This window comes from Hypanus sabinus, unplaced genomic scaffold (genome assembly GCF_030144855.1).
Source record: "Hypanus sabinus isolate sHypSab1 unplaced genomic scaffold, sHypSab1.hap1 scaffold_573, whole genome shotgun sequence".
Taxonomy (NCBI): Eukaryota; Metazoa; Chordata; class Chondrichthyes; order Myliobatiformes; family Dasyatidae; genus Hypanus; species Hypanus sabinus.
The window spans coordinates 69,582-79,095 of record NW_026781434.1 but is presented as its reverse complement, the minus strand read 5'-3'; positions in this window follow the sequence as shown (position 1 = coordinate 79,095).

The following is a 9,514-nucleotide window of genomic DNA, read 5'->3' as shown; positions in this document are numbered from 1 at the left end:
CTAACCAATCAGAAATCTGTCATATTCCGCCTAATTCTACTCACGGGCTTGGCCTCCAGCGTGGTTTGTGGCAGAGCGTTCCGCATATTCGATTTTCTCTGGCAACATTCACTCCTCTTTGCTTCCATTCTGAAAGGCCGCCCCGTAATTTTGAGGATGTGCCCTCACGTTCTGGATATCCCCACCGCAAGAAAGTTCCTCTCCACATCCACTGTACCTAGGCCTTTCAACATTCGATAGGTTCAAGAAGATCACAAGATTGAAAAACAAGATTGTTTAAACAATCTATCAGAGGTTTTCGAGGATGTTACCAGGAAGGTAGATGAAGGGAAGACAGGTGATGTCGCCTACATGGACTTCAGTAAGGCCTTTGGCAAGGTCCCGCATGGGAGGTCAGTTCGGAAGTTATAGGCGCTGGATATACATGGTGAGGTAGAAAATTGGATTTGACATTAGCTCATTGAGAGAAACGAGAGAGAGGTAGTGGAGGATTTCTTCCCTGAGTGTAGGACTGTGTCTGTGCGACAGGTCTCAGTTCCGGGTCTATTGTTATTCGTCATCTGTATCAATGATATGGATGTTAATGTGGTAAATTGCATTTGCAAACTTACGAAGACTGGAGATGTACTGGACAGTGAAGAAGTTTGTCAAAGCCTAGAGAGGGATTTGGATCAGCTGGGAAATTGTAAATGTCATATGCCCCCATTGCATTTGCCTTCTTACCCCACACTCAAACTGTAAATTAATCTTTTGGGATACTTGCACAACGAATCCACTCCGATGCCGATGTAAATCGCATTATTCCATTGCGATACTGATACATGTGACTTATGCTTCTCCATCACAAACAACAGAACGAATTTAATCATAGCTCTTCAGTAAAATACTTCTGGCTTTTGACCCTTGTATTTACGAATGCTGAGGATTCGGTTTGAGATATTAGTTCGTATTTCCGACTGTATCTGAAGTGTTATACATGCTACTGAAGAGGATGACCACTGGGGTGCTATACACTGACTCATTAATCGCTTTCCCCTGCCTTGCGTTCACCCAGTCTACTGTGTCCTCCGCCTTGGGTGTAACTGCCTCTCTATAAATCTTATCTGTCACCCGGTAAGCCTCAAGAATTATTTCAATATCCCGGATGTTAGCATCTCACAGGATCTATAGAGGGCCCAGAACGTGGACCAGCTGCACATTGTCTCTCTCCACGATAGATCCACAAAGGGTGCAATCTCATTTGCTCTCCACTGGGCCTTGGACCATTGCACAAAAGCAATAGTTACGTCAGGCTGCAGTTTGTTGGCCACAGCTCACCGTTCAGCACAATCATTTCCTCAGTTCTTATAAACAACCTCCAAATCCTGGGCCAGGTTACATAACATAGAACATAGAATATTACAGTCCAGTGCAGTCCCTTCGATCCACAATGTTCAGTCGTCCCTTAAGCCATGCCTCCCTTATTACTACTGACCCCTTAAATTTCTCCATATACCTGACCAGTAGTCTCTTAAATTTCACCAGTGTATCTGCCTCCACCACTGACTCCGGCAGTGCATTCCCCGCACCAACCATACTCTGAGGAAAAAGAACATTCCTCTAATATCCCCCTTGAACTTCCCTCCACTTACCTTAAAGTCATGTCCTCTTGTAATGAGCAGTGGTGTCCTGAGGAAGAGGCGCTGGCTGTCCACTCTGTCTATTCCTCTTCATAACTTGTATCAATCTATCATGTATCATCTCATCCTCTTTCTATCCAAAGAGCAAAGTCCTAGCCCCCTTGATCTCTGATCATAATACATACTCTCTAAACCAGGTACCATCCTGGTGAATCTCCTCTCTACCCATTCCAATGCTTCCAAATCCTTCCTATAAGGCTTAATAAGATGGCTTAATCAGTGTTTTATAAGGCTGCATCATTACCTCGCTAACCTTAAACTATACCCTTCGTCTTATGAAAGCTAACAGCCTGTAAACTTTCTTAACTACCCTATCAACCTATGAGGCAACTTTCAGGGATCATGGACATGTACCCCAGATCTTTTCGTTCCGCCCCACTCCCATGTATCCTGCCATTTACTTTGTCTTGGAGTTTGTCTTTCTAAAGTATACCACCTCACACTTCTCCGAGTTTAACGCAATCTGCCACTTCTCAGCCCACGTCCGCATCCAATCAAGGTTTCTCTGCAATCTTAGACAATTCTCTACACTATCCACAACACCACCAACCTTTGTGTCATCTGCAACCTTGTCAATCCACCCTTCCACCCCCACGTTAATAAAAATCACGAGAAGTAGGGGTCCCAGAACCAGCAGGCTGCGGAACATCAACCTCCGACAGCGTGTGGTGTAATGTTTGAGGCCAAAGATGGAAGATTGTTTTGTGTGATGTGCTGGGCTCTGTTCACGATCTTTTGCAGCTTTTTCCGGTCTTGGACAGGACAACATCCATACCAGGTTGGGATGCACCCTAGAAGAATACTTTCTCCAGTACACCTATAAAAAGTTAGTGATAGTTTTAGGGGACTGGTCAAATTTCTTCAGCTTTCTCAGGAAGTAAAGGCGCTGGTGGGCATTCTTGGCAGTCGATTCTGCTTGGTTAGAACAAGTCAGTCCATTTGTGATATTCACCCCGAAGAACTTAAAGCTTTTGACCGGTTCCACCCGCGCACTACCGATTTAGATGGCGTTGTGTGGTCCGCTACTCCTTCTGAAATCAACAACCAATTCGTTCGTCTTGCTGACATTGAGGGAGAGGTTATTTTGAACCTAACTTCCTGTATTCCCTCGTTATACTTCCAACCCATGACAATGGTACCCACGAGGATCAGGGCATCACTTGCTCTGCCCTGGGCCTTGGACCTTCAGGACAATAGAAATGCTTACGTCACGCTGCGGTGTATTGGCAACAGCTCAGCGTTCAGCACAGTCATTTCCTCAGTTCTCATCAACAAGCTCCAAAACCTGGGCCTTTGCATCTCCCTCTGCAAAATAATGTTTGACTTCCGCATAGTGAAACCACAGTCCGTGCAGATCGGTCATAACATTTCCGATCTACAGGTAGTGTTGAAGTAGCAGAGAGGCTGCAGGCCTTATATAGATAGGGAAAATGCGAAATGTACTGGCAGATGGAATACAGTGCCTCGAAGTGTACGGTCATGCAATTTTCCAGAAGAAATAAAAGTGTGAACTATTTTCTTAAAAAAAAAAACAAAACTACCACGCAAAAGAATTTGGGAGTCCTGGTGGAGGATTCCCTCGAAGTTAACTTACTTGGAGTCGGTGGTGAGGAAGACAAATGAAGTGTTTGCATTTATTTCCAGATGACCAGAATATAAGAGAAAGGGTTTATTTTCTATGCTTTACAAGGCACTGGAGAGGTCACATTTGCTGTATTAAGAGCAATGTTGGTCCCCTTACAAAATAATGGATTTGCTGACGTTGGAGATGATACAACCAGATGACATTGCAAATCATAAGGCTATTCAGCCCATCAAATCTGATTTGTCATTCATGGCTAATCACGGATCACACTGAACCGACCTTGTCGCCGTATTTTTGATGCCCTAACCAATCAGAAAACTGTCATATTCCGCCTAACTCAATTCACGGGCTTGGACTCCAGCATGGTTTGTGGCAGAGCGTTCCGCATATTCGCTTTCCTCTGACAACAGGTTCTCCTCTTTGCTTCCATTCTGAAAGGACGCCCCCTAATTTTGAGTAGGTTGCCTCATGTTCTGGGTATCCCCACCACAGGAAACATCCCCTCCACATCCACCGTCCTCAGCCCTTTCAACATTCGGTAGGTTCAACAATATCACAAGATTGTTCAAACAATCTATTAGAGTTTTTCGCGGAGGTTGCCAGGAAAGTAGATGAAGAGAAGGCAGTGGATTCTGTCTACATGGACCTCAGATAGGCCTTTGACAAGGTCCTGCATGGGGGTTTAGTTAGGAAGATACAAGGGCTAGGTATACATGGTAAGGTAGAAAATTAGATTAGGAATTGGCTTATTGGAAGAAGCCAGAGTGTGGTAGTGGAGGATTGCTTCCCTGAGTGAAGGCCTGTGACAAGTGGTGCGCCACAGGGATCAGTGCTGTGCCATTGTTATTTGTCATCTATATCAATGATATGGAGATAATGCGGTAAACTGGATCAGCAGATTTGCTGATGATACAAATTTTGGAGATGAAGTGGACAGTGAGGAAGGTTTTCTAAGCTTAGAGATGGATGTGGATCAGATGGAAAAAGGGGCTGAAAATGCAAGATGGATATTAATACAGACATGTGTGAGGTATTGCACTTTGGATGGAAAATCGAAGCTAGAACATACAAGGTAAATGGTAGGGTACTGAGGAGTGCAGTAGAACAGAGGGATATGGTAATACAGATACTGAATTTCCAAAAAACTGGCGTCAAAGATAGATAGGGTAGTAAAGAGAGCTATTGGTACATTGGCCTTTATAAATCAAAGTATTGAGTATAAGAGTTGGAATGTTATAGGAAGGATATATTAGACAATGGTGAAGGCGAATTTGGAGTTTTGGACACCCAATTAAAGGAAGGATAGTAAAAAGAGTGTAGAGAAGGTTTACAAGGATGTTGCCGGGACTTGAGAAACTGAGTTACAGAGAAAGCTTGAATGGGTTAAGAATTTATTCCCTGGAGCGTAAAAGAATGAGGCGAGAATTGAAGAGCGATATAAAATTATGATGGGTATAGATAGAGTGAATGCAAGCAGCCTTCTTTTCACTGAGACGAGGGGATAGAAAAAGCACAAAGGACATAGGTTAAGGATGAAGTAGGAACAGTTTAAAGGAAATTTGGGAAGAGGTGTGGTTTCTTCACACAGTGAATGGTGGGAGTGTGGAATGAGCTGTGGGATGACGTAAATTCAGGCTCACTTATAAAAGTTAAGAAAAACTTGGACAGATACATGGATGAGAGATGTATGGAAAGATAAGATTCAGGTGCAGGTCAGCGGGACTAGGCAGAAAAATGGTTCAGCACAGCCAAGAAGGGCCGGAGGTCCTGTTTAGTGCTGTAATGTTCAATGGTTCAATCGTTCTATCACCACGCATTCTTCTAACTTCCAATGCGTACAGGCCCAAAGTTACCGAACGCTTCTCATAGGTTAACCCCTTCATTTCCAGTATTATCCTTGTGAACCTCGCCTGCACTCTCTCCAACGACAACATATCCTTTATGCGATATGGGGAACAGATCTGTTGCCAATACTCCAAGTGCGGCCTTTGTTGTTTCCTTATAAAGCATCAGCATTATATACTTGTTGTTCAGTATTATTATTATTATTATTATTATTATTATTATTATTATTATTATTATTATTATTATTATTATTATTATTATTATTATTATTATTATTATTATTATTATTATTATTATTATTATTATTATTTTCCCCTTAAAATAAATGCCACCATCGCATTTGCCTTCTTAACCCAGACTCAGCCTGCAAATTAAACTTCTGGGATTCTTGCTCCAGGGATCTACTCATCATCCTCTAACTTTTGGGAGACTTGAACAAGTGGTCCAATCTTATGCCTCTACACATCCCATTATTCCATTGAGATACTGATACATGTGACTTATGCTTCTCCCTCACAAATTGCAGAATTAATTTAATTATACCTCTTCAGTATACAGACTTCAGGCTTTTGACCCTCGCACTACCAAATACGAAGGATTCGGTTTGAGATATCCCGGACCCTGGCACGCCGAAGGCATCATGCCATCCGGGAATCTCATTCTGTCACAACAAGCCTCCAGTCTGTTAGCCTATCTAACGAATCCCCTATCACCACAGCGTATTTCTTCTTCCTTCTTCCCTTCTCAAGAGGCAGACTCACTGCAAAACAGCCGACCAATGGGACCCCTCTATTAGTTTGTTTGCACGACTGTATCTAAAGTGTTCTACATTCTACTAATGATGATGACCACAGGGCTACTCTGCACTGGTTCATTAACTGCTTTCCCCTGTCTCGCTGTCACCCAGTTTCCTGTGTCCTCTTCCTTTGGTGTAACTGCCTGCCTTTGTCACATCTGTCACCCGACAAGGCTCTCGTATTATTTGAATATCTCGGATGTTAGCGTCTCACAGGATCTACACAGGGCCCAGAACGTGGACCAGCTGTACTTTGTCACTCTCCACGATACGTCCACAGCGGGTGCAACCTCATTTGCTCTCCACTGGGCCTTGGACCATTGCACAACAGTAATGGTTACGCCAGGCTGCGGTTTATTGTCCGTAGCTCAGCGTTCAGCACAATCATTTCCTCAGTTCTTAAAAACAAGCTCCAAATTCTGGGCCAGGTATATAACGTAGAACGTAGAATGCACAGTACAAGCCCGTAGGCCCACAATGTTGTGTCGACATTTAATCCCTGCATTCTATATCACCACCCCCAACTAAAATTCCTCAATATACCTGTCTAGTACTCTATTAAATTCCACTAGTGCAACTGCCTCCACCACTGACTCAGGTAGTGCATTCCACGCACCAACAAGTCTCTGAGTAAAAATAAACGTCCTCTCATCCCCCTTAAACTTCCCTCCCCTTAGCTTAAAGACATGTCCTCTTGTACTGTGCCCTGAGGAAGAGGTGCTGCCTGTCCACTTTATCTATTCCTCTTAATATCTTGTACACCTCTATCATATCTCCTGTCATCCTCCTTCTCTCCAGTGAGTAAGGCCCGAGCTCCCTTAATCTCTGACCATAATCCATACTCTCTAAACCAGGCAGCATCCTGGTAAATCTCCTCTGTACCCTTCCCAATGCTTTCGCATCCTTCCAATAGTGAGGCGACCAGAACTGGACACGGTATTCCAAGTGTGGCTGAACCAGAGTTTGATATGGCCGCATCATTACAACTTGAACCTTAAATTCTATCCTTCGTATAATGAAGCTAACACCCCGTGAACTTTCGTAACTGCCCTATCTACCTGTGAGACAAATTTCTGGGATCTGTGGACATCTACCCCCAGATATATCAGCTTCTCCATGGTACCAAGTATCCTGCCATTTACTTAGTACTCCTCCTTGGAGTTTGTCCTGTCAAAGTGCACACCTGACCCCTCTCAGGTTTGAACTCCATCTGCCACTTCTGAGCCCACTTCTGCAATCTTCGATAATCCTCAACACTACCCAAAACAACACAAACTTTGTGTCTCATGCAAACTTTCCAATCCTTCTACCCACACATCCAAGCCGTTAATAAAAATCGCGAAAAGCAGGGAGCCCAGGACCAACATGCTCCAGAATATCAACCTCACTCATATTGTCCTCACTGTCATCAAGTTCCCTCTCATTGGTAAATGCCGAAGAGAAGTATTCATTAAGGATCTCACACACTTCCACAGCCTGCAGGTACACATTCCCACCTTTATCTGTAATCGGTCCTACCTTCACCCCTATCATCCTTTTGCTCTTCACATCATTGAAAGAGGCCTTGGGGTTTTCCTTTACCCTTCTCGCCAAGGCTTTCTCATGCCCCCTACTTGCTCTCCTCAGCCCCTTCTGAACCTTCTTGCTTGCTACCCTATATTCCTTAATAGCTCCATCTGATCCTTGCTTCCTAAACCCCATGTATGCTGCCCTCTACCACCTGACTAGATGTCCACCTCACTTGTCAACCCTGGTTCCATCACCCTACCAGTCTTTATCTTCCTCATTGGGTCGAATTATCCCCAACATCCTGATCCCTAAATTTCGACCACATGTCCATAGTATATTTCACCCCAATTAACACCTGCAAGTTCTAGTCTTATATCTTCATAATTTCAATTTCCCCAATTAAAAATTCTCCTATTCTCTCTGATTCTATTCTTTTCCATGATAATTCCAAAGGCCAACAGAGGAGGTCACAGTCTCTCAGATGCTCACCCACTGAGAGATCTGTGATCTGACCCGGTTCCTTGTCTATTACTAGATTTAGTAGCATTCCCCCTATTCGGCCTGTCAACATACTGTGACAGGAAACCGTCCTGGACACACTAAAGACACTTTGCCCCGTCTAACCCAACGGACGGTTAAAGTGTTATCACCGTCTGCAACAGGATGTTTAATTTCTCATCAGGGAACCACAGTGAGTGCAGTCCAATAATAACATTACCGATCAAGAGGCAATTTTGAGGTAGAAGAGAGGCTGCAGAAGGACTTAAACACATTAGGAAAATGGACAAATGTGCAGCAGATAGAGTACAGTATGGGAGAGTGTATGGCCAGACACTGATAGAAAAATATGATAGTTGACCATTTTCTAAATGCAGAAATATTTACGGTACAAAGGGATCTCGTGCAGGATTCCTTTAAGATTTATTTGCAGGTTCAGTCGGAACTGAGGAAGGAAAATATGATGTTACTTTTTTTTATTGTGGAGGACTGAAATATATAAGCAAGGATGGAATTTTGTGACTTTATAAGGCACAGGTGCGGCTCAGTTTAAGTGTTGTGAGTATCTTGGGGCTCCTGATGGAGGAAAGGATGTCCATACTTTGGACAGGGTTCGCAACAGGTACACAATACTTATTCTGTGATTGAAAGCCTTGGTATACGGGAAGCTTTCACGGCTCTGGGCCGGAATACACTGGAAATCAAAGGATAAGGGGTGCACAGAGGGCGCCTCTCTATTCTTAGATGTATCCTCTGGTCTTTCACTGCGGGGAAATCATCTCCACATCCACTCGAGCAAAGCCTTTCTCCATTTGAGAGGTTTCGATGAGGTCACAACTTATTGACTTAATCCTGGTGTAGGCCCAGAGTCATCAAACGATTTTTTATGGAATCAACCTCTTGACTCTCTTTAGAACCCTCTTCAGTTTCAGTACATCCTTTACTAAATAAAAGGCCCACAACCGTTCACAGTACTCCACGAGAGGCCTCACCAATGCTTTGTAAATTCTCAGTATTACATCATTGCTTTTATGTTCCAGCCCTCTTGAAATGAATTCCGATTTTGCATTTACTTTCTTCAACCCGCAAAATAAAGTTTAGAGGATCCCATTCATCCTTCGATATTTTTCCGAATTTTCTCTCCATTTAAAGAAGAGGCTCTGCGCCCTCGGCTTCCTGAAAACAGCCTGCCCCTCCACCCATCTTCAAATCCTCTGCAAACGTCGCAACTACGCAATCAGCTCCATCATCCAAATGATTGTCATACAAGGTAGAAAGTATTGCTCCCAACACAGGCCCCTGTGGAAAGTGATGAGCCACCGGCAGCCAAACAAAAAGTCTCCGCTCATTCCCACCCTTTGCCTCCTGTCACTGAAACACCGCTTTGTCCATTATACTCTGGACATTAGAATTCATCACCTCTATTCATCCAGCTCGATGGCGTCTACATTTTACGCTGCAACTCAACCAATTTACTGCGATGTTGCCTCCTCAATAGCCTCTCCTCTGTACACATTCACTCTGTTTGTAAGCCAGTTGCGTCATCTTTAGCACTATTTTCAGCCAAAGCAGTTTATTCTGCATTGAAATGTATACAGCCCA